General features: G+C 45.8%; 1 protein-coding gene across 11 annotated transcripts in view; it reads left to right on the top strand.

Moving 5' to 3' along the window:
- The first annotated feature begins 9,045 nt into the window (after positions 1-9,045).
- The window catches only part of MBNL2 (muscleblind like splicing regulator 2), a 161,340-nt gene continuing 143,894 nt past the window's right edge, over positions 9,046-26,491 (top strand). For 9 of the 11 annotated variants that reach the window (XM_075918793.1, XM_075918794.1, XM_075918792.1 and 6 more), the window contains exon 1: positions 9,056-9,192. The gene's annotated coding sequence lies outside the window, so the exon portion shown is untranslated. Of the gene's footprint in view, positions 9,193-22,903; positions 23,117-26,491 lie in introns of all 11 variants that reach the window. The other 2 variants (XM_075918786.1, XM_075918798.1) reach the window with 2 other exon arrangements.

Below are 26,491 nucleotides of genomic sequence, written 5' to 3'. Positions count from 1 at the left end.
TGTTCAATTTAGAAAAGAGGACACTAAAGGGGGATATGATAGAGGACTATAAAATCATAACTGATGTGGAGAAACTAGACAAGGAAAAATTATTTCCTTGCTCCCATAACACAAGAACTAGGAGTCGCCAAATGAAATTAATAGGTAACAGATAGAAAACAAACAAAAAGAAGTATTTCTTCACACAATGCACAATCGATCTGTGGAACTCTTTGCCAGAGGATGTTGCGAAGACTTTCACGAGGTCTAAACAAAACCTATATAAATTAATGTAGAATATGTCCATCAATGGCTATTAGCCAAGTTGGGTAGGCCCATAGACTTTGTTTGTCAGAAGCTGAGAATGGGTGACAGGGGATGGATCACTTGATGATAATCTGTTCATTCCCTCTGGGGCAACTGGAACTGGCCACTCTCAGAAGACAGGATCCTGGGCTAGACAGATCTTTGGTTTAACCCAGTATGACCATTCTTGTGTACGTATATTCCTTGTGGATAAAAGTGGTGTCTCCACAGAATTATCAGCAGTTTACTGTTTGCTAAACCCTTATTCTGCCAGCTTTAGATTTAGTTTCATGGGTTTTTTTCCCTCTGAAGAAAGAAATTAGTAAAATGACTAATAGCACTTGCTGGTAATGAAAGATAAATGGAGTCTGATATAATCTTCTGTGTGCAAAAGCTCCTATGTTTCTGGAAGAATCTCATTCTGAGCTGAAGCTGTCCATGCTTGGTTTGAAAAAAATCCCTTCAATCATCAAGTTCTGATAGCCTGGTCAACCTTAGTATGTTGAAAATGGCAGTTACATCTCAACTGTGTAAATCTGCATAGCTCCATTGACTTCAATGGATCTGTGCTGACTGATAACCAGCTTGCCTCTAGCATGTCAATAAATAGTCCTTAATGAAGAAGATTCACTTATGTTTTAGGGTAAGAGTATGGGTGTGGATAGATGGATGGGTGGAGAGACTGCATACCTGCACTAGCATAGTCATTATTATGACCTGGAATATGATGCTGAGGAGATGGTAAGTGTGGTGGCAACTGGCCTTTCACCAGCATCTTGTTTGGTTAAGGTGTGTGTTACATTTAGTGATTGGTCTATTGCACAGCGTGTGCCCAAGGTAGTAACATTAATATGAACACCTTATATGGAAATCTTAAAGAGATTTTTCAGTGTCCACACAAGAGAATTTGGTTGCATGGTGGAGGTTATCACTGTGGAGGATATCACTATGATGTCTCTTACAAACCCAACATCTTATGGCTTCAAAACTGCTTTTTACTCTTACATAAAATATAGATGGCCTTAGTAGCATTCGCAAAATGCCCTGGTCTGCTGGGGGGAAGCAGCTAGTGCGGGGTTGCCTCACTCCATTTGTAAGTAGGGATCCGATGTAAGTCGGATCCATGTAACCCGGGGACTGCCTGTATAATTTTTCACATATAATTTTTCAAAGTGGAAGAATAGTTTGCATAAAACTACTGTAAAGAATGATGGCTATACAGCAGTGTTATTTCAAAATAACTGATATTATTTTGAAATAAGAGCATGACTATACTGCAAGCCATTATAATATTGACCTGGAGGACTTCTCACTCCAACTCCAGTAACCCTCTTTTCATGAGGAGTATGGGAAGTCAAAGGAAGCGTATTCTTCCTTCGACTTCCTGCTGTGTAGACACCACCAAAAGCTACAATTCATGTAGCTGAAGTTGCATAACTTAATTTGACTTTAGCCCTGCTGTGTAGACATACTCTGACAGTGTGTATTAATAGCCTATTGGTGCATTTCACAGGTGGAAGAACTTACATGCCAGAACTTACTCCCTGTGGAGGCTTATTGCTACGCTATTTTAACAGTAAGTTGCTTTTTGCAGTGATTTCAGGTTCCACTTTTTAAAGAAGAATAAATGTATGTTGTTGAGTGGATTTGACAATCTTGCTTGGTCTCAATCCCTGTAGTTAGAGCCCTGCACCGATACAAACTTTGTATCCATATCTGCATCCTTAGTTGCAAAAATGAGCCCTGGAGATCAGCATCTACATCTGTAGATATGGATACCGGCAGACATTAAGTGGACATCCACTGATTTGCAGGGTTCTACCTCTAGTTACTGTCTTCCCATTTGTTGTTCAGCGTGGTCCCTATACTGCCACTGAACCTAGTTTCAGTGGGACCACTCATGACAGACAGTAAGGCTGTGTCTACACTGCACCCCTTTTCCGGAAAAGGGATGCAGATTAGACACATCGGAATAGCAAAATCCGCGGGGGATTTAAATATCCCCTGCGGTATTTGCATTTACATGGCTGCCGCTTTTTTCCGGCTTGGGGATAAGCCGGAGAAAAGCGCCAGTCTAGACGTGATTCTCCGGAAAATAAGCCCGTTTCCGGAGGATCTCTTATTCCTACTTGAAAGGGCTTATTTTCCGGAGAATCACGTCTAGATTGGCGCTTTTCTCCGGCTTATCCGCAAGCCGGAAAAAAGCGGCAGCCATGTAAATGCAAATACCGCGGGGGATATTTAAATTCCCCGCGGATTTTGCTATTCCGATGTGTCTAATCTGCATCCCTTTTCCGGAAAAGGGGTGCGCAGTGTAGACACAGCCTAAAGGTACGCAAGTGTGTGTTTCCACAATCAAGGCCAAAGTGGTGAAGGGTACGGTAGGCACAGGATGGATAGGTGGTCCAGTAAGGTGAGGGCTACAGCCCCAGGGAAGAGTGCAGGGGAGAAATAGGTGAAGAGGGCTGTATGTCCTTGTCCTTCCCCTCCAAATCATCTCTGGAAGGTTTGAATCAGGATGGGTGGGAGGCTCTACACCAGGGAATGGAGGAGCGATGGAGAGAGCCCCTGGAGGTGGGCAGCACGGCTGGGCGGCGGCAGGGCGCGGGGGTGGGCGAAGGCGGAGTACGGCCGGCCGGTGGGGTGGCGGGAGGGGATCACTGATGAGCTAGTGATAGAAATGTAGCCGTGTTAGTCTGGGGTAGTTGAAGCAAAATGCAGGACAATGTAGCACTTTAAAGACTAACAAGATGGTTTATTAGATGATGAGCTTTCGTGGGCCAGACCCACTTCCTCAGATCAAATAGTGGAAGAAAGTAGTCACAACCATATATACCAAAGGATACAATTTAAAAAAAATGAACAAATATGAAAAGGACAAATCACATTGTAGAACAGAAGGAGGATGCGGGGGGGTGGGAAGGGGGAGGAAGGAAGGTAAGTGTCTGTGAATTGCTGATATTAAAGGTAGGGAGAGTGGGATGTTTGTGAGTTAATGGTATTACAGGTGATAATTGGGGAAACTGTCTTGATAATGGGTGAGAAAGTTCAAAGACTTGTTAAGTCCCTGGTGGTAAGTGTCGAATTTTAACATGAATGACAGTTCAGAGGATTCCCTTTCAAGTGCAGATGTAAAAGGTCTTTGTAGCAGAATGCAGGTGGCTAAGTCATTTAGAGAGTGTCCTTTCTGGTTAAAGTGGCAAGAAACTGTTTTCTCTTTGTGATCTTGTCTAATATCTGTTTTGTGGGCATTAATCCTTTGGCGAAGTGTCTGAGATGTTTGTCCAATGTACATAGCAGACGGACACTTTCGGCACATGATAGCGTAGATTATATTTCTGGATGCGCAGGAATATGTGTTCTTGATCTTATAACTCACTTGGTTAGGTCCAATAATGGTATCAGCAGAATGAATATGTGGACAAAGCTGGCAACGGGGTTTGTTGCAAGGGAAGGTACCAGGGTTGGTATTAGTGTGGTATGTCCTGTGGTGGTTGGTAAGAATCATCTTGAGGTTAGGTGGTTGTCTATAGGAGACTATGGGTCTGTCTCCCAGAGCCTCTTTGAGTATGGTATCCTGTTCCAATATAGGCTGTAGTTTCTTGATAATGTGTTGGACAGGTTTAAGTTGGGGGTTGTAGGTGATGACAAGTGGTGTTCTATTGTTGGTTTTCTTGGGTCTGTCTTGAAGTAGATGGTTTCTAGGTATTCGTCTGGCTCTTTCAATTTGCTTTTTTGTTTCTCTGGGTGGGTAGTTGAGATTTATAAATGCTTGGTAGAGATCCTGAAGCTTCTGGTCTCTGTCAGTGGGGTTAGAGCAGATGCGGTTGTATCGAAGGGCTTGGCTATAGACGATGGATCGTGTGGTGTGTTCTGGATGGGAGCTGGATGCATGTAGGTAACTGTATGAGTCAGTGGGTTTTCTGTAGAGAGTGGTGTCTAATTTTCCATTGTTGATTTGTACGGTGGTGTCCAGGAAGTGGATCTCTCGTGTAGAATGGTCCAGGCTGAGGTTGATGGTGGGGTGTAGGTTGTTGAAATCTCTGTGGAATATCTCCAGTGTTTCTTGGCCATGTGTCCAGATCATAAAGATGTCATCGATGTACCGTAGGTAGAGGAGGGGTGAAAGGGGACGGGAGTTGAGGAAACGTTGTTCTAGGTCAGCCATAAAGATGTTAGCATACTGTGGGGCCATGCGTGTACCCATGGCTGTGCCGCTGATCTGGAGGTATAAGTTGTTCTCAAACCGGAAATAATTGTGGGTGAGAACAAAGTTACATAGGTCTGCTATCAGGTTGGCAGTAGTGTCCTCTGGGATAGTGTTTCTAATTGCTTGTAATCCGTCTTCATGTGGGATGTTGGTATATAGAGCTTCTACATCCATGGTGGCAAGGATGGTATTATTGGGGAGGTTATCGATGTTTTGTAATTTCCTTAGGAAGTCAGTAGTGTCTCGGAGATAGCTGGGGGTATTGGTTACGAAGGGTTTGAGAAGAGTGTCTACATAGCTGGATAGACCAGTAGTGAGCGTGCCAATACCAGAGATGATGGGACGTCCGGGGTGCCCAGGTTTATGGATCTTGGGAAGTAGATAGAACAATCCTGGTCGGGGGTCAGAAGGTGATTCTGTGAGGATTTGTTCCCGAGTAGCTGTGGGGAGGCTTTTAAGGAGACAGTGTAGTTTCTTTTGGTAGTCCAAGGTGGGATCAGAGGGGAGAGGTTTGTAAAATGTGGTGTTCGAGAGTTGTCTGGTTGCCTCCTGGTTATAGTCGGCCTTATTCATAATGACCACAGCACCCCCTTTGTCAGCTGGTTTGATTACAATGTCCAGGTTGTTTTTGAGACTCTGGATGGCATGGTGTTCAGCGCGGCTGAGATTGTGTGTCGCTTGTTGTCGTTTGTGAATAATGTCAGTCTGTGCGTTGTTGCGGAAGCTGTGTATATAGAAATCCAGATTGTAATTCCGACCGTCAGGGGGAGTCCATATAGAATTATTTTTCCTTTGGTGTTGGTAGGGGGGATCTGGTAGATCAGATTGATGTTCAGTGGTGGTTTGGAAATATTCTCGGAGACGGAGGCGGCGAAAAAAAGCCTCAAGGTCACCACAAAATTGTATCCAGTTTGTGGGGGACGTGGGGCAGAAAGAGAGACCCCGGGACAAGACAGACTCTTCTGCTGGATTGAGTTTGTAGCTGGAGAGGTTAACAATATTATTCGGTGGGTTGAGGCAGTTGCTGTTGTAGCTAGTGGTATGGAGCAGGTTAGAAAATTTATTGTCTTTTCTTTGTTGTAGGGAATAGAAGTGTGTATAGTAGATTTCTTGTCTGGTGGAACAAAAGTCTTGCAAGGTGTCAGTCGGTGTGGATGTTTGTCTTGAGATGAGACGATCTAAGTTAGAAATGTCATTCTTGATGGTTTTCTGTTTCTTGTATAAAATGCTTATCAGGTGGTTTCTTAATTTCTTGGATAGTGTGAGGCAGAGTCTTTCACTGTAGTCAGTGAAGTATGTTGATCTTAGTGGATTGTTCACTTTCAGTCCTTTGGGTACGATGTCCATTTTCTTGCACTTGGATAGAAAGATGATGTCTGTCTGTATCTGTGCGAGTTAAATCCATCAACCATATGAAGAAACTCGCACAGATACAGACAGACATCATCTTTCTATCCAAGTGCAAGAAAATGGACATCGTACCCAAAGGACTGAAAGTGAACAATCCACTAAGATCAACATACTTCACTGACTACAGTGAAAGACTCTGCCTCACACTATCCAAGAAATTAAGAAACCACCTGATAAGCATTTTATACAAGAAACAGAAAACCATCAAGAATGACATTTCTAACTTAGATCGTCTCATCTCAAGACAAACATCCACACCGACTGACACCTTGCAAGACTTTTGTTCCACCAGACAAGAAATCTACTATACACACTTCTATTCCCTACAACAAAGAAAAGACAATAAATTTTCTAACCTGCTCCATACCACTGGCTACAACAGCAACTGCCTCAACCCACCGAATAATATTGTTAACCTCTCCAGCTACAAACTCAATCCAGCAGAAGAGTCTGTCTTGTCCCGGGGTCTCTCTTTCTGCCCCACGTCCCCCACAAACTGGATACAATTTTGTGGTGACCTTGAGGCTTTTTTTCGCCGCCTCCGTCTCCGAGAATATTTCCAAACCACCACTGAACATCAATCTGATCTACCAGATCCCCCCTACCAACACCAAAGGAAAAATAATTCTATATGGACTCCCCCTGACGGTCGGAATTACAATCTGGATTTCTATATACACAGCTTCCGCAACAACGCACAGACTGACATTATTCACAAACGACAACAAGCGACACACAATCTCAGCCGCGCTGAACACCATGCCATCCAGAGTCTCAAAAACAACCTGGACATTGTAATCAAACCAGCTGACAAAGGGGGTGCTGTGGTCATTATGAATAAGGCCGACTATAACCAGGAGGCAACCAGACAACTCTCGAACACCACATTTTACAAACCTCTCCCCTCTGATCCCACCTTGGACTACCAAAAGAAACTACACTGTCTCCTTAAAAGCCTCCCCACAGCTACTCGGGAACAAATCCTCACAGAATCACCTTCTGACCCCCGACCAGGATTGTTCTATCTACTTCCCAAGATCCATAAACCTGGGCACCCCGGACGTCCCATCATCTCTGGTATTGGCACGCTCACTACTGGTCTATCCAGCTATGTAGACACTCTTCTCAAACCCTTCGTAACCAATACCCCCAGCTATCTCCGAGACACTACTGACTTCCTAAGGAAATTACAAAACATCGATAACCTCCCCAATAATACCATCCTTGCCACCATGGATGTAGAAGCTCTATATACCAACATCCCACATGAAGACGGATTACAAGCAATTAGAAACACTATCCCAGAGGACACTACTGCCAACCTGATAGCAGACCTATGTAACTTTGTTCTCACCCACAATTATTTCCGGTTTGAGAACAACTTATACCTCCAGATCAGCGGCACAGCCATGGGTACACGCATGGCCCCACAGTATGCTAACATCTTTATGGCTGACCTAGAACAACGTTTCCTCAACTCCCGTCCCCTTTCACCCCTCCTCTACCTACGGTACATCGATGACATCTTTATGATCTGGACACATGGCCAAGAAACACTGGAGATATTCCACAGAGATTTCAACAACCTACACCCCACCATCAACCTCAGCCTGGACCATTCTACACGAGAGATCCACTTCCTGGACACCACCGTACAAATCAACAATGGAAAATTAGACACCACTCTCTACAGAAAACCCACTGACTCATACAGTTACCTACATGCATCCAGCTCCCATCCAGAACACACCACACGATCCATCGTCTATAGCCAAGCCCTTCGATACAACCGCATCTGCTCTAACCCCACTGACAGAGACCAGAAGCTTCAGGATCTCTACCAAGCATTTATAAATCTCAACTACCCACCCAGAGAAACAAAAAAGCAAATTGAAAGAGCCAGACGAATACCTAGAAACCATCTACTTCAAGACAGACCCAAGAAAACCAACAATAGAACACCACTTGTCATCACCTACAACCCCCAACTTAAACCTGTCCAACACATTATCAAGAAACTACAGCCTATATTGGAACAGGATACCATACTCAAAGAGGCTCTGGGAGACAGACCCATAGTCTCCTATAGACAACCACCTAACCTCAAGATGATTCTTACCAACCACCACAGGACATACCACACTAATACCAACCCTGGTACCTTCCCTTGCAACAAACCCCGTTGCCAGCTTTGTCCACATATTCATTCTGCTGATACCATTATTGGACCTAACCAAGTGAGTTATAAGATCAAGAACACATATTCCTGCGCATCCAGAAATATAATCTACGCTATCATGTGCCGAAAGTGTCCGTCTGCTATGTACATTGGACAAACATCTCAGACACTTCGCCAAAGGATTAATGCCCACAAAACAGATATTAGACAAGATCACAAAGAGAAAACAGTTTCTTGCCACTTTAACCAGAAAGGACACTCTCTAAATGACTTAGCCACCTGCATTCTGCTACAAAGACCTTTTACATCTGCACTTGAAAGGGAATCCTCTGAACTGTCATTCATGTTAAAATTCGACACTTACCACCAGGGACTTAACAAGTCTTTGAACTTTCTCACCCATTATCAAGACAGTTTCCCCAATTATCACCTGTAATACCATTAACTCACAAACATCCCACTCTCCCTACCTTTAATATCAGCAATTCACAGACACTTACCTTCCTTCCTCCCCCTTCCCACCCCCCCGCATCCTCCTTCTGTTCTACAATGTGATTTGTCCTTTTCATATTTGTTCATTTTTTTTAAATTGTATCCTTTGGTATATATGGTTGTGACTACTTTCTTCCACTATTTGATCTGAGGAAGTGGGTCTGGCCCACGAAAGCTCATCATCTAATAAACCATCTTGTTAGTCTTTAAAGTGCTACATTGTCCTGCACTGATGAGCTACAGTGGCACACGCCTGAGGCTGGGGGGGGGGGGATGGATTCAGTCCATGAATACGCCTGTGCGGCTATTGTGTGCGAGGCGCTAGGAGTGTGTGTGTATGCGGGGGGGGGGGGGGGGGGGGCTGGCTTGCAGCCTGTAACTCGGGGATACTTGAGGAGAGGCAGCAGGGCAGCAGCTGCAGTGTCGCTTTGGGGGAGGAGGCGGAGCCGCGGGGAGAGCTGCACCCTCCCCTCCGCGCACAGGGCGGGGCGGCAGGCTCGGGCCAGCCCAGCCTGGAGGCGCGTTGCTGGCGTGTTGCGCCGCCCCCGCCCCAGCAGCCAGCCGCGGCGGGAGAGAGGCGACCGGGCGGACACAGCCAGGGCTCCGCCGCCAGCAGGTCCGAGGCGCGGGGCGCGGGCCGGGCAGGGGGCGCGGGGCGGGGCCGGGGCGCGAGGGCTGCGGCAGACGGGCCTGCAGCGGGGCTGAGCGGCGACACCCCGCCCTCCTGCTGCGCCCGGCCTCTGCCCGCGGCTCCCACGCGCCGGGCTTGCGGGGCTCCTGAGGGCGCCGGGGAGTGGCCGCCGTGCACCTGTGCAGCTGCCGCGGCGCCCTGTCCGCAGGGGAGATGCCCCCGGGCCCTTCTCCAGTCCCTCCCCACCTCAGGAAGGAGGTTACGGCGGGAGAGCGGGAAGTTGCCCCGCTTTGTTGACGCGGATAAACCCTCGTCCCTCGACTTCTGTGCGTTTCCCACCTCTGAGAAGTTGGACTGCCCTGGTGCCGGTGGGATACAGCGAGGCGAGGGGCGCGACATGAGCTTCATGCTCTTCCTCAGAACTCTGCTTACTCCCTGTTATGTGTGGTTCAGCGGCTTTTTGTAGTGTTGTTAACTCAGCATTTGGCACACGGGGCTTGGTAGAAAGTGGCAGCCAGCACAACTAATTGTTTGTGTTATTTCTGGAAGAGACACATTCTCTGATGAAGGCCTTGTTTAAACTAGCATTTCCCCCAAATTTCTCCCCATTATAGTTATGTAGTGGCTAGATGGGCTTATGCAGATGCCTTTCCAGAAGTCCCTGGTGTTTTTTTAAACTCATTATCTAGATTTGCTTTGTTTAGAGTTGGATAACAGGGTATTTGTTGTTGTTGTTATGTACTAGCTCTCCCTTTACTGATATTTCTGGTAGATCTGTCCTGATGGGAAAGCAACAGTGGGAAGTTTGAATAAAAAACGCTAGTTTGTAAACACACCGTGAGAAACAATAGGGAGGACACTTAAGTCCCCCGCCTTTGCCAATTATATGCAAGAAATCCTGTTGATTATGGGGTGTGTTTTCACTCTTAAAAATTATTTTGTCAGTTTCTGATTTGAAATGCTTTGTCAGTTTTAGACCGGTTCAGCTCCTGACTATATAACTATAGTACAAAACCATATAGGGATAATATAACCAATGAGAATGTTTAGAGTAGTCATGTGAAATTGCTGTATTTTGAAAGTAAATGAGACTTGTAATCAGAAGCAGAATATAATATTTTCTTACGTATATGTGAGTCTGCTTGTAGCTTTAAAACACTGTTCATGGTGTTTGGATTAAAAATATCCTTTTGATCCTCATCACCTACAGGTCTTGCATTAGGTTTTCTGACACTCAGTATGTGTTTGAACACTGAAGCGTCACCCATGGAATACTGCCCTTGAAATATGGAAGTGGCAGGCTGGTAGAAAATCTCTTTTACACTTGCTTTTAGAGTGTGTTGATACTGAAAAGAAAAGTCAGTGTCAGGGCTGCCCGTTTTGGAAACTCTTGTGTAGACTGGGTGTCCGACATGGTAAAAATATCTGCACAATCTGCAATAGAGTGTGCATAGTACTAGGGATGTTAAATGGAATTTAATCAGTGAATCGACTAGTCGATGGAATTTCCATCAACTAGTCGATTAGTTGATAAGGGGAGGGAAAACTGCAGAGCCACAGCAGGGTTAGCTCCCAGCTAACCCTGCTGTGGCTGTGCCTTTTAAATATACTAGCATTACCTGTCCCGTTGTGACGGTAGATGTACACTCGAGTTGGCCTGGCGCAGGGGGCAGAATCAGATCTAGCTGCCATCTTACCTGCGAAGGACCCACTGCTGCCATGTCCATGTCCCTGCTGCTCCGCCCCACCTTACACTGTCTGTGCATGCCGTGCACTCATACCCGCTGGACAGCGCCGTGGGGCTGCTGGAGTCCGTCATCCAGGTGCTGGCAAGATGGATCATGGCCAGCCTGCCCAGACCCACCAGCCAGACTCTGTACTCCTCGCAAGGCGCAGCCTCCGTCCACACTCGCTAACTTATTCCCTGTTTGGAGCAGCATCTGGCTGCCACGTGGAAGTGACTGTTGCAATAAATAAACCCAGTTACAGACACTGGAGCTAGGGTTCAAGCGTCCCTGCTCTGCCCCAGTGGGATCAGCCTTCAGGGGGCTGGGCTACTCTCATTGTCTCATGGCCTGGCCAAAGGACTGGGCAAACCTGAGCCAGTATTGTCTCCAGCATGAGGGGAAGGTGTGGCTGGAGGCCTGGGAGGTACCCTGAACTGGGGGGGGAAGGGGGTTTGGCTGAGACCTGCCCTGCTTGGGGGGAAGGGGGAACTGAAGGGGAGGGAATCTGCCCTGGCTGGAGAGGTCTGGGGGGAAGCTGCCCTGGCGGGGAGGGGCAGAGAGCTGGGGGAGAGCTCTCCTGGCTGGGAGGGGTCAAGGAGCTGGCAGGAGCTGTCCTGGCTGAAGGGTGCAGGGTGCCGGGCACTGTAATCAGGGAGTGCCATGTGTTCACTCCGCCAACCCCCCCTCCCCAGGATTGGGAACCTCTGTGTGCCAGCATCACCCCAGGGGGCATGCCCCTAGCGGCTCTTAATACATTTAAAAAGCACAAGCGGGGGAGGGGGGCGGAGACCTGGTGCGAGCTGAAATCAGCTGATTCCCAGTTTATGCCCGCCCAGTCCCCTGCTAAACCTCTGCCTCCCCATGGAGATGATGCTGGGGGGAAGGGTGTAGACCGGCTTTCAAGCTGGCTCCCCCAGCACCGGCTTCTGCTGCCTCCTTGCTGCCCTTCTCGGATAGCGGCAGCAAGGGTGAGGGAGCAACTAGTTGAGTCACTTGTTGACTGGTTGCTTACATCCCTACATGATACTGGTGCTTAAAAACCTCAGCTTTTTGTAGTATTGTTCAGTACTAGGTTGGCATGTGTATAAAGGATAAGAGAGTACCTAGTGGGACAAAAAGCCATCTGAGTTAAGAGCCTTTGAACACCAGTTGTCTTTTTGTTTTTCCATGTTGCTCTTCTCCAATCTTACCATGAATGTCTTGGTTTGCATCTACTACTCCAGGCTACTGGTTTCCAAGGCTATTGTATTTCATTCACTGGCACTCACTACTGCTTACATAGATCACGATCCTTTATATATCTGTAGGTGACTTGACCCCTTGATTTCAGTGCAGGCCTACACAGGTACAGGGTCTGCCTATGTTGAACTACTTGTAGCTTCAGGACCAAAGAAAGGTGTCTTTGCTCTGGTATCCTGCTTGTTTTGCTGTATTAAAAATTGGTCTCCTCATAAGTGGAATAGCTGCTTTGTGCAGCCACTCAGGTTGTACATTAGTAGGCCCAGCTGTGCTGTTGTGTGTAGTCTCATCATAGTTTTCCTTCTGAAGTTTAATTCCTCTTTTCATCATCATCAGCCTTTTATTCATGAAGAAAGGATCTATTTTTAAAGTAAAGCAGACAGTTGGAACAATCTGTCACAATCTCAAATCTTTGGAAACAGTATTTTTGGGATTAAGATGCTAGAAGCTGCATATGATTCATTACCTTCATAACATTTTGCTTTTATAGAATGAGGCAAAGTAATTCTGAGGAGGCTTTTTTAAAAAAGGCTACTGATTCGTAATTATCTCAAATTCCTATCTGAGATTACATACTCTCTCTCTCTATCTATATACGCGCGCGCACACACACTCTTCTCTGTTTATGGGATAGTCTTTCGAATGGAGTTGTGTGGGCTGTAAACAGATTAAAGTCCTGTTACACAAAATCTAAACTACTAGCCTTCCTCTTTCTCAGGGTAGAGGCTGAACATGAGGAATATAAAGAAATTCATACTAATAGCATGCCAGGGTAAGGAATGTCAGATATATAAAATTCCCAATCTATTTTATTTATGTCTAGAGGATTTAGATGCTCAATTTCCATTAAATTCAGCGTTTCCAGGCAGCTTTGAAAACCTCAGCATCAAGGCTGCCAGTTTTGGAAACTATAGTGTAGACATAATGTATAATTACTTCATTACATACACTTACTATATGTTAGGGATGTTAAATATTGGTTAATCGAATAATTGAGTAACCATGAATTCTTATCGGTTACTCGACTATTCTGTCATCCCCAGGGACAGGGCCGGCAGCCAACTCTGGCTCTGGCCCAACTCCCAAGGTGCCCCCCCGCCACTCCGCGCTGTATCAGAGGCAGCAGCATAGGGTGCCAGATGGGAGCTGATCCATGAGGGGAGACAGTTTAAAAAACAGCTCCCCTGACAGACCAGCTGCCTGTCGCCCCGCGCTGCTGCCTCTGATACAGTTTTGGTGCAAGCCGGAACTGAACCAGGCTGCCTGCCAGCTTGGCTCCTAATACACTTTAAATGCAGAGGTGCAGAGGGGCTAGTGTGACCAGATGGGTTTCAAAAAAATACCGGACACACATGATCTCAGAAGCGGGGGGTGGGGAGAGGAACAGCGGGAGGGGAGCGGGGCTGGCTGGGGGAGATCGCGGGAAGGAACCGGCCAGCGGGAAGCAGGGCTGGGTGGGAGAGTGTCGGGGGAACTGGCCAGCAGGGAGCGGGGCTGGCCTGGGTGCACGCAGATCCCGGGGTGCTGCCCGTCCCATGCACGGTCCTGGAGGGGCGCACAGGCGAGCCCTGCCCTCACCCTTCTCTCTACTGCGTAGCTGCATACTGCCTGGCTGGTGGACACGCTCACGCATTGTGAGCGTGTCTACCAGCTAGGCAGTACGCAACTACGTACTGATACTCATGATAATAAAACTTACTTACTTTGAGAAAATACCGGACATATAAATGTCCGGAATTTTCTCAGTTTGTTTCCCGGACAGAAAGCTCAAATACCGGACTGTTCGGTTCAAAACGGGACACCTGGCAACCCTAAGAGGGTCTAGTCCCTGGAGCCAGCACAAGCAAGGACTGAGCCAGGCTGCTGGTCAGCTTGCTAAAATATTTACTGGCTGGGGTGGGAGGAGGAGGAGGAGGAGGAGGAGGAGGAAATGTGTGTAGTCTGTTGCATTAACCTATAAGTTTTTGCTAATTGGTTAATCGACTACGCTATTACATCCCTAATATATGCCACTAAGTATAAATGACAAGCTGTCCTGCAGTGACTCAAGAGCATGAGTATTAACCTCCAGGCAGACAATTAGGAGCCAGAGCACAAACTCCAAATTGATTGCGAGTTCTGTATGTAGATTTCACCAACCAATAAATCATGTTAAGCCTGTTAAAAGTGTCTGAAGTATTCACACTTGGAATCACAAGATAGTCCCCATTGGGTCCTCTGATCTGTCTCGCTACCCAGGAAAGATTACCTTTGTGGTAGATGGTCACTTGGATCAAATACCACAGCAATATTCACGTTTCTCCCAGTCACAAGGGTCAGTCACAAGGAGGAAGTGTCCCAGAGCCCAGGATCGGGCATGAGCTCCAAATGTCAGACCTGTAGCCTGATTCCCATGACCTTGCATCACCTGATACTGGCCAGAGGTACCCTGTACATCCTTTAGGGCTAACCCAGACTAAGCACTGTGGATCTTTTGCTTATACCTAGTAATCCTTGCCTCTCGGGGTTAAAGCAGCATGACGATACAGTTCCTCCTTGTTAGTGGTTTTTAGCCTCCCTCTACTGCATTTCTGCTGCAAACTCAGCTAATGGGAGCAGTTAATTTCCGAGACTCCTCTTTATTCCAAAGGGGGAGAATAAACACCAAAGTCTTTTGTCCTCTTTAATATTCCACTCCAGTAACTCTGTTGTCAGTGTCCCCTCCTTAAGAGGAAGCATATAAGAATGGCCATACTGGATCACACCAAAGGTCCATTTAGCCCAGTAGCCTGTCTGCTGACAGTGGCCAGTGCCAGGTGCCCGGTACCCCAGAGGGGGTGGACCGAAGACAATGATCAAGCAATTTGTCTCCTGCCATCCTTCTCCAGCCTTTGACAAACAGAGGCCAGGGGCACCATTCCTTACCCCCTGTCTAATAGCCTTTTATGACCCTAACCTCCATGAATTTATCTAGCTCTTTTTTAAACTCTGTTATAGACCTAGCTTTCACAGCCTCATATGGCAAGGAGTTCCACAGGTTGACTGTGCTCTGTGTGAAGAACTTTCTTTTATTAGTTTTAAACCTGCTACCCATTAATTTCATTTGGTGTCCTCTAGTTCTTATATTATGGGAACAAGGAAATAACTTTTCTTTATTCACCCTCTCCACACCCCTCATTATTTTGTATAGCTCTATCATATCACCCCTCAGTCTCCTTTTTTCTAAACTGAAAAGTACAAGTATCTTTAGTTTCTCCTCATATGGGACCCGTTCCAAACCTCCTAATCACTTTAGTTGCTCTTTTCTGAACTTTTTCTAATGCCAAAATATCTTTTTTGAGGTGAGGAGACCACATCTGTATGCAGTATTCAAGATGTGGGCGTACTATAGTTTTATATAGGGGCAGTAAGATATTCACATAATGCCTTCTCTTGGAGATCAGCATTTCAAAGAAGTGAATATCTGTTTCTTTTCTGATGATTTATAGTTACTGGGGCTTACGATACAAACATTTAAATATAAACTCCTAGATCCCATAGTATAAGATAAGTGAGATTGATGCATGCAGCAACTTACAAGCATTCCATAACGTCTAAGCATTTTTATAGTTAAAATAGATATTAGAATTATAGCAAAACACAGATGATGAGCTAGATTGGTTCCAAGACAATCCAGTGGAGACAGGAGGACCTTGGCATGAGCTAGCACCCTGTCTGCCAATGTCACATGAACAATCTAATTTTATTTTAGGTTAGACATGTTATTTCATTAACTGCTACCATAGCCTCATGCATTAATATCTTGATTGTGTATATTAGCTGTGTCTAAGCCATATGTCTCTGCTCAATGAGGGAAGTCTGTCAGTGACTGTTACTGTTACCATTACTATTGTATACTGCCAAGCCCTAAGATACAACCGGATTTGCTCCAATCCCACAGACAGAGACAAACACCTACAGGATCTATATAGAGCATTCCTAAAACTGAAATACCCACCTGGTGAAGTAAAAAAACAGATTGACAGAGCCAAAAAAGTACCCAGACATTAACTACGTTAAGACAGACCCAAAAGAGAAAACAACAGAATTCCACTTACCATTACCTACAGTCCACAACTTAAACCCCTCCAGTGCATTATCCACAATCTACAACCTGTCTTGGAAAATGACCTCTCACTCTCGGAGGCCTTGGAGGAAAGGCCTAGTCTCAGTTACAGGCAACCCCCCAACCTGAAATAAATCCTTTCCAGTAACCACACTACACAGCTACATCATAAGAATCCAGGAACCAATCCCTGCAATCTGCCCACACATCTATACAAGCGATTTTATCACTGGACCCAACCACATCAGCCACCAAATCAGAGGCTCATTTAACTGCACATCCAGTAATGTGATCTATGCCAGCAATGCCCCACTGTGATATATATCGGACAAACTGGACAGTCCCCATGGGAAAGAATTAATGGTCACCAATCAGATATTCGAAAAGGCAACACACACAAACCTGTTGGGGAACACTTTAACCTCCCTGGACACTCATTAAGGGATCTACAAAGTTGCTGTTTTGTTTCAGACCAATTCTACAAGCCAAATACACAGAGAAGGATTGGAACGCCACTTTGTTCTCAAGTTTAACTCTCATGCAAATGGTCTAAATCGCAATATCAGATGGCTCGCACATTATCAACCAACCAAACAATGAAGGTGCCAATGGTTCTTGATGTCTGTGTAGAATCTGGTGTTAGTACTCTTCCTTTCCAAGTGCAAACTAATGGTTCTTATCAGGCTCTTTTAACCATTTAGTCTTTAAGGTGCTAATAGACTATTTCTTGTTTTCTACATTTTTCCTGTTACAGACTGGCTCCCCTACCCCTTTGAAACTTATCTACCCAATGTCTTCTTCCCCTCCCCCTCCAATATTTTTCCTTCCTCTCCCTCCTTCCCTTATTTATTCTTGGTTCTGGACTTCCAACATTCTGGTCATCTGAAGAAGTGAGTTTTGCCCACGAAAACTCATGATACCATCTACATATTTTGTTTGTCTTTAAAGTACTACCGGACTGTTTGCTGTTTTTTAAGTTTTTCCTGTTACCACACTGTTAGAGTGTAGCAGAATCAAAAAACGTGGCAGCAGAATTTGGGTCCAAACTAACCTGCCTAGAAAAATTAAGAGCCTGGCACGTAGGAGTGAAATCTGTAAGATAAGATGATATTTTTACACAGTCACTTATTGGAGTAGAACCTCACTTAAATCTTTCTTCAGATGATTCCTCAAACCCCATAATCACTTTCACCGCTTTTCTCTGAATTCTTTCCAGTTTGTTGAAAGCTTTTTTGATGCTGAAGTGTTCAGAAAATATGTTAATGCAGTAATCAATAGCTTAGAAATAGGGATGTAAAATCCCAGTTAATCAGTTAACCGGTTTAACCAGTTAATTGATTAAGCGGGATCTGGCAGGACCATGGATGTTCCAGGATCAGAGAGTCTTGGGGCACTGTGAGATGGTGGGCAGGCCAGGAAACTGGCGCAGTTCAGGGGGGGAGCTGGGAAGGTTGACACATGGCCCAGCTGGGCTGTAGCCCAGATGGTGGCGAGGCAGGAGCTGGGAAGATCAGTGTGCAGCTCAGCTTGGCTGAGGTGGGAGCTGGGAAGGCAGGCACATGGCCCAGCTGGGCTACATAGGAGATCTGGGAAGCATGGCAGGAGGTGGGGCCGGCAGCAAGGGTGCCAGAAATGTACTCTCCTGGTCCAGGAAAATTCCTCTTCAGGGACCAGTCAGGTCCTGAGGGTGCCGGACCAGGGAGGTCAAACCTGTAGTATAATTTGAAAACTCTCATGCTTAGACTCTGCCTTATTAATTTTAGTACAGTAATTACTCGTTTAACATGTGCCCACTTAAAATTTTTTTTTACTTAGGGAACATTTTTGGAATAACACGACTGTCCCCGAAATAACACGAAAAAAAATCAAGTGGCAGACTACTTCGTGCAGCAGTATAAATTGTGAAAACAGCGGTAATACCGGGAGGTACTATAAGGCGTCTGTGATGGGTCTGCCAGGACCTGCACTACATCTGGGGGGGGGGGTCAGCGGGGAACGGCACAGCAAGCGGCAAACCCTCTGCTGCTTTGCAGGGAGGCGGAGGAAGCCACACGCAGCCACCGGTGACAGGCCCCAGCCGCCAGCTTGCAAGCAGGGACGGAGGAGAGGGGGCGAGGCGTCTGGGGATGTGGGCTCCCTGGATGCCTCGCCCCCTCTTCTCCGCCCCTGCTTGCAGGCTGGAGGCTGGGTTCCCAGTCCCCTTTTTCCCCAAACCTTATGTCCTGGTCCCAAGGCAGCTGCCTGTGCTCAGCGGCCGGCTGCTAGCAAGTGCAGACTGGAGCCGTGAGCACACATGCGACTCTCAGCAGCCCGGCCAAGAGAGCGGATGACTGGAGCACTTCTGGGTTCCAGTTGATGCCGGACAATTGGAGTTTTACTGTACAGTACATCATCTAATGTTGACATTGACAATTCAGCACCAACAGAAAATTGACTTTGTCACAACTGCTTGAAACACAACCCCCACCTTTTCCATCATTTTCAATGGGAAAATTGACCCCGCATAACACGTTTTTGCTTAGCACGATCATTTTCTGAAATGTATCTACCATGTTAAATGAGTAATTACTGTAGATTTTTTCCCCATACTTGCGTGTTCTAGACCAAGCATGCTTTATTTGTGTCTTTCAAGAGCTTCACCTTTGACAGCAGGATTGTCCCAGAGGAGTGCAGCTCAGAAGATAGGTGGTTTCTCATGTAAATTGATCCCAACATGTTGACTGTCTTAAACTCCAGTCATCTGAAGAAGTGGGCTGTACCCACAAAAGCTCATAATACCATCTACATGTTTTGTTAATCTTTAAAGTGCTACCAGACCATTTGTTGTTTAAATTTATCCTGTACAGACTAACTTGGCCACCCCTTGAAGCTTTTAAACATAAGGTCAGGTTGGAACTAGAAGTGAAGTAGCAGTCAGTGAAGAATGCATAACATCAACTTCTTTTAGAGTTTTTCAGCAAAGAAGGCAGTGGGTTGCATTCTAACCAATTTGGATTTTCAGCCAAGGTTACAGTAGTGTCTTGATTAGCTTCTTGGGGGTGCTCTTCTCACTAGCAACAGTTAATATTTGGTTTTAAGTTGAGCTAACAACCCTTTCTTGAACGGTTTATATGATTAATCTTATGGCACTTTTAACCACCTTGTGACAATGGCATTTGTTGCATTTTAATTTTACTATTCTATATATGTTCTTATACCACACTCATAATCATAGTAGCTGAGTGTGTTGAACAATATGACTAACAGCTGCCATATGTTTCTTCTCTCATCATCTTCCTAGGGGAGAAATATGTGCAGAGTTCTTGTTTTGGTAGCTATTTTTACTTATTTAAAAAAATAATAAATGGACAGCATAATGTATACTAGAGAAAGCAAAGTCAACAACATGCACCTTGCATTTAGAACAGAAGCAAATGAGGTTGTGATGGTCCTTAGTACCTGTAGTAGGAACCACTAGCAGGGAGGGGGGTGGGCTGGGTAGTACAACCCTGGTCCCCCAGGAAGGAACCACCACAGACATCCCCAGTAGGGATGTAAGCGACTAATTGACTACCTAGGCTTATTGGGTAGTTGAGTCATTACTTGACTAGTCGGTTCCCCTCCCCATTTGCTGCCTCTGTATCAGAGGCCCCAAGGTGGGGGCACAGGAGCCAGTGCTGGGGGGAGCTGGCTTAAAAGCCAAAGCAGTCCCCACTCCCATTGGGTTCCGATGGCTGCGCCTCTTCATTTGAAATGTTCCCCGCTGCTCCTTTTCCTTTGAAATGTGGGCAGCTCTTGTACATTTCAATGGTAGAGTTGCAGCAAGATAGCAAGCACCCCTCTTATCAACTAATCAAGTAGTTGATGGAAATTCAGAGTCAACTCCCCCTATGCCTCCTGACTCCCTTAGGCTACATCTATACTGCTCATTTTTTCAGGAAGATCGGCTCTTGCACGAGGGGTTTTTGTGCAAAAAAGGAGCCGTCTATACAGCTTCTGTTTGTGCAAAAGCCTCTTGCGCAAAACCGGCCCCATATTAACTATGTAAATGAAGTGCAACAATATGCTAATCTGCACTTCATTTGCATAGGCTTTTGTGCAAGAAGGAAGGCATATAGATGTAGCCTAGGGGGGGTCGGGAGGCATAGGGAGAGTTGCCTGAGAGAGTTGGACTGCTGTCACTGTGCCTGTAGAAGCTGCCTCTCCTCCTCCTCAGCCTGCCCCAGCAGCTAGACTGCCATCAGTCAGTGTGCCTGCAACTAGAAGCAGCATGCCTCCTCCACTCATTCTCTCAGGCAGCCCCATTTGCTGGGCTGCTTTTGAATAAAAGCCAGTGACAGCTCCCTTTCCCCTCCCTGGCAGCCCCATATGTTGGGCTGCCAGTGCTTCTGAATAAAAGCAGTAGAAGCTCCTTGTCCCCTCCATCCCTCCCGGGCAACTCCATGTGCGGGGCTGCTTGGAATACAAGTGGAGACAGCTCCCTGCCTCCCCCTCCCCCCCCCCACTGCCCCAATCCCCCCTGCAGTCCTTCCGGGTGCTGGGCTGCTTTGAATGAAAGCGGCACCTTCCTGTCCCCTCCGCTCCTTCCCTTTCCCTCCAGGTAACTCCTGCTGCGTGGCTGCTGTTCAGGCTGTAAGGTAGGAAGTACCCATAAAACAAAGAGAGCAATTCAGAGCTGAGAAGGAAACTGCACTAACTTGATGCTGAAATGCTGAAGCTTACTGTCCACCCTTGTTGTTCCGACGTTTTGGTTTGGTGCCGAAATAAAAATAAATAGAATATGCAGCAGGATTTCATTCCTCAATCTTTCCCCTGAGCTGAATCACACCAGCTTTGATGAAGGGCAAAGCAAATTGAAAGATTGTACATAATGTAAACAGAACAGAAATATAATAAAATCCTGTTTCTTGTGTAACCCCCTTATTCCTCCCTGGGTTACTCGGGAGCAGGTCACACTCACAGGTGTGCATGGGCGCCTGATGGTCTTGACATAAAAGGAGATCCTGAGTACCCCAGTGGTGGTGGTGATTGGTTGGGGAAAACCTATCCACCCCTTACTGCAGTCCCTTGCTCATAAAGAATGTACAATGACAGTGCCTCCTCCTGGCTGGCCCTGTACACACTGGTGTGCCTTGGAAACCTCCAGGAATAAACTTATTCCAGCAATAAACTGGATCTAACTCCAGAACAACAATTACAAATCATAAATCATATACATCTAATAGATTGCATTAGAATGAACAACCTTTATTTAACTTAAACAGGATTTAACAAATTAACAGTGAATAACATCAATTAACAAAGTACACAGAAATAAAATAAACTTATCTAGCTGCCAGTATTTATCCCACCCCAGTGTGCACACCCCTGGACTCAGAGTCCCAGATTCTTGCTTGCGTGGGTGCGCTTGAAGAACTGCAGCTGTAATGGTGATTCTCTGTAGGTAGTGTGTATGTGGGTCCAAGCTATGCAGCAGCTCTGGTTCATTGGGTTGGCCTCTATTTGAACCCAGAGTTAGTCTATATCTCTGAGGTCTGTCCCAGGCAGCATTTCCCCAAAGATGCCCAGTTACTCAGTCTCCTTCTGTGTGCTGGATGCAGAGCAGCTTCTAGACACAAGTACAGCCAAAGGGCCTCCCTCTAGGGCAGTCAGAAGCAGCCTGCTAGATCCCAGTTCCAAAGGCTCGCTGTCCCAATCTGTATCTGCAGTGTAACAGCTCCTGAACAGAATCAAACTCCTCCACAGAAGCCTGGCCCCCTTTCTGCTCCAAAAACAGGGATGAGTCCACAGACTGCTGTGTCTTCCTCCACACACGTGGATAGACTCAGCTCTCCCACACAAGAGTAAAATGCAGGACAATGTAGCACTTTAAAGACTAACAAGATGGTTTATTAGATGATGAGCTTTCGTGGGCCAGACCCACTTCCTCAGATCAAATAGTGGAAGAAAGTAGTCGCAACCATATATACCAAAGGATACAATTAAAAAAAATGAACAAATATTTGTTCATTTTTTTTAATTGTATCCTTTCTTTTAATTGTATCCTTTGGTATATATGGTTGTGACTACTTTCTTCCACTATTTGATCTGAGGAAGTGGGTCTGGCCCACGAAAGCTCATCATCTAATAAACCATCTTGTTAGTCTTTAAAGTGCTACATTGTCCTGCATTTTGCTTCAACTACCCCAGACTAACACGGCTACATTTCTATCACTATTCCACACAAGAGTCACTGCCTTCCTGTTTTTCCCAAGGGCTCATGGGAATTGTAGTCTGTGAGGCTGGATTGCAGCATACAGGGTCTTCCCCAAAAATAAGCAGAGGCACCTTTAGCACTACACTTGGGTAGTAGGGAGAACCATATGCACAAAAAGCATTCAGAAGTGAGCCCATTAAATAACATTTAGCCAGTAGCTGAAAACAATTTAAAACATCTATCACAACAGTCCAATCCATTCCCTGCCGGCTCAGGCCCCAGTGCCTTCAACTCTACTTTCCTGGCAAAGACAAAGAAAGCAGACACCTTTTTAATAAGATATCAAATGCTACTGAAAATTTTGCAGTATTAATTTTTCTTTTTAATTGATTTAATATTAAACATTTAAAGTCATGCACCTCGTTAGTTATCTCTTGCTTTAGTTTTCTTTCTTTCTTTTCTTTTCTTTAGAGAGGGAGCGGGAGTGAGACTGATTGCCTTTTTATCACATGACATCATCAGCACGCACCTCCTTCCTCCTTCACCCTGCCTTGAGCTGCTGGGAGCCCAATGTACTGATGGAGGGTGGGGGCAGAGCAATAAGGTTTCTTATCCAGCACTTTCAATTAACCGGCAACCCCCATTCTCCATGAGTTCTGGATAACAAAGCTTTCACTATAACCGGTGAGTGCTGCGGTGACACCCATCTGCACACGCGCACATGACGTCAATATCGGTGCACATGACAAAACTCGCTCTGCTCATGGATGGAAATACTTAGAGGAAACTGACATACACCCCTGAGCAGCTAATCTGGGAGTAGCACTGCAGGCCCTGCCTGAGAAGTTCAGTGACCGTTTGTAAGGAAACAGTGCCTACTAACAGCTGTTCTACAGAAATGAGAGATGCCAATGTCAGGAGTGAGCAATAATTTTTTGCTGGGAGTCACTTCAAACATTTTTTAAGTGGCCCTGGGCCGCACCAGAAGGGGCCTCAAACGGAAGGGGCAGGCCCAAGATGCTTCTGGGTTTCCCCACCCTCAGACCATGATTGGTCTGGGGGTGGGGGAGCCCGTCCCCCCCCAAGTTGCCCCAGTCAGGGCCTGGGGATGGGGGAACATGGGAAGCCTTCTTCCACCCTGCCAGGGGCGTGTGGGGCTTTTAAGTGCCGCACGCTCTTTGCAGGGTGGGGGCGGAGCAGAGGAAACTTTGTGCACTCTCTCCGTCCCCAGGCCCTGATTGGATTGGGGGTGGGAGAGTGGCAGGGCCTCCGTGGGCTGGATCCAACCCTTTTGCCCACCCCTGGCCAATATGTAGCTGCATACATTTTATATTTTAAATCTACATCCCAAGAGTATATGAAAACAATAGAATAGGTTTTTTTTAATGAATTGAATCAGTTTGCTAAATTGAGTCAATATTTTTTTATTAAATGAAGGGAAAAATTCAAAATATGGTTAATTTAGGTGGTTTTTTTTGTTTGGTTTGGAGCTGAGTAAATTCTTAGGAAAACATGTCCTTTAGATATAATGGGTCATTTGAGGTCACTAGCTCAAAGATTCATGCCGGCTGTTATTGTTCACATTTGCAATGTGTGGACAGCTGCAGCCTCACAACTTTTTTTTTTAAGGTAAAACTAAAGCAACAGACCCATTAGAATTAACACTCCATTTAGTTAAATGAAGGTAATTCATCACCTTTGGTGTAGGCAAATCCTGCTTTCTGTTAGAATTGTTAAAATGTTTATTAGTATAAACGTGTAACCCTTGAAATTTTCAGCATTTAGGGGGAGAGGGAGCCAATGCTCGTTGGGAGGCTCATCGGTTAACCATATATTTGGGTTCACGTTCACATCCCTACTCTCTGTGACCTTGGGAGCCATCATGTAGAATCAGCTTGATTTTTGCTTCCCAAGGTGTGGAGCTGGAATTGGGGAGCACATGCAGAGGGTACACATGCTCTGAAAACTGGGATATTTCGTCTGTATATTTTTCTTCTTGTATCTGATTTGAAAAGAGAAGAGAGCCTGAGGCAGAGGTGGTTTTCACCACTAGTTGTGGAAATACCTGTCGATGTACAATTCTGATGTTCAGTAGGGGATTACGAATATGGATACTTCACACCTAATGCAGGGGTGGGCAATAAAATGGGGGTAGTTTGCCAGGTTTAGTCCCTTGTAAGCCCCTACTGCTATATTTATCTGTACCTCTGCAGGTAATGGCAATCACAGCTCCTATTGGCCGTGGATCGCCATTCCTGGCCAGTGGGAACTGTGGGAAGTGGCATGGACAAGGGACAGCGGTTCTGAAGTACCTATCACTGAGGTCAGCACAGCAGTATAACATGATACATTGCAAAGATAAGAATGTGCTAGTGTCCCCTCGATAGGATCTTCCTCCTGTGACCTGGGCTGGATTTGGGTCTGAGAATGTGACTTTTTGATGTTTTTATTGCACAAGTTATGTGGGTACATAACAGCCAGAATAATATTTGGAAAATGTTACACATTTTGCTGATAGTGATTATTAGAACATGAAACACAGGTTTAATGTGGAAAAGTCTGAAATGCAAATACAGAGTGGTGGAGGGGGACAGCACACAACGGGTGGGAGGTGCACTCCTGTCCTCAGGTGAGCAGCGACTGTCTTGCTTTGCTGCTGTATGTCTTTCTGGGATTGAGAGTTGGGGCTCAGAACTGCCAGGTTCATTGAACGGCTCGAATGTGCTGGGTTCCCATGTTTTAATGTTCCTGATTCTCTGTGCTGGGAAGGAGAATGGCTGCTGCAGTACAGCTGTGCAATTATATCAGGGTACATCTCCTGGTATTCCCAGTAGCTTGTATTATCCAGGGCCGTCAGAGTATGACTGGGCCCCTGTTGAGGGCACAGTATTGTCTGATTGTCTAACAGCGACATGTGTTCCAGCAGAACATTGTGTCTGTGCATTGCATCTGGAAATTACAGTTTTTTAATTCTCCTGTGTTTCTCTGTCATGGCTGTTCCCTGCTCTGGCACTCCGACTGCAGAAGGTGAGGGTCCGCAAGAGAGCTTAAAACTTTGCCTCTAGAGGCACTGGTTACCAAAACTTCCCAGAATCGCAGATTCCCTGGCTCTGAGGAATAAGCAAACAAATAACAAGCTACCACCATCAAAAGATTTTTTTAATCCGTACAACTGGGGTGAACTCTTGAACCCACCCCCCAGGAATGCCCCGACTCCTACCCCAAAGAGCTTTAAAAAAGAAAAGAGAAAAACAAGCTGCAGTCTCTGGTAGCTGATCCCTCAGTCAGAGGCAGGCAGATACACACAGACAGACAGACCTTCCAGGACACAAGAATCAAATCATCACCTTAAAAAAAGTGATTTTTATTACAAAACAAAAGATAAACTTGATAAAGCATACTTGATTGCTAGATGTTACAGAACAACTAAGGAAAGCAAATTAAAACACAGAGAAAAGTCTCTGGGCACAATACAAGATAGTAAATGGGGAGGAGAGGCATAGATTCACACAGAGCAGTTGAAACCAAACCACAAAATAAAGAAAAATACCCTGATTGTGACTGGATCCACTTTTCCTTTACTTACTTCTAAACTTTTCTTTATTTAGTCCTCTTTCATGTCCCGAATTCTTTGGAGGCATGGTAGTCCTGTCTGGGTTTAAATCATTCTGTCTCTCTCAACTCCTGGTTTTTCTCTCCCACACAAAGAAAGCAGGCAAGGAATCTATATCCAGTTCACATTTCAACACACTATCTCGATTGGTTCTCCTGGCCTCCAGGCCAACACCTTTTGCTAGCTACCTGAGTTTAACCCCTTAGTTACCGGGTGCTGGTCAGCACTCTTCCGCACTGAATGGCTCAAATGTGCTTGGTTCCCATGTTTTAATGTTTCTCTTTTCTGTGCTGGGAAGAGGAATGGCTGCTGCAGTATAGCTGTGGAGCTATAGCAGGGTATATCTGCTGGTCTTCGCAGAACCCTGTATTATCCAGGGCCTTCAGAACATGACTGGGTCCCAGTTGAAGGTACTGTATTGTCTGATTGTTTAATAGCAGCACATG

This window comes from Pelodiscus sinensis, chromosome 1 (assembly GCF_049634645.1).
Source record: "Pelodiscus sinensis isolate JC-2024 chromosome 1, ASM4963464v1, whole genome shotgun sequence".
In the NCBI taxonomy this organism is placed as follows: Eukaryota; Metazoa; Chordata; order Testudines; family Trionychidae; genus Pelodiscus; species Pelodiscus sinensis.
This window is presented reverse-complemented; position numbering and strand designations above follow the sequence as displayed.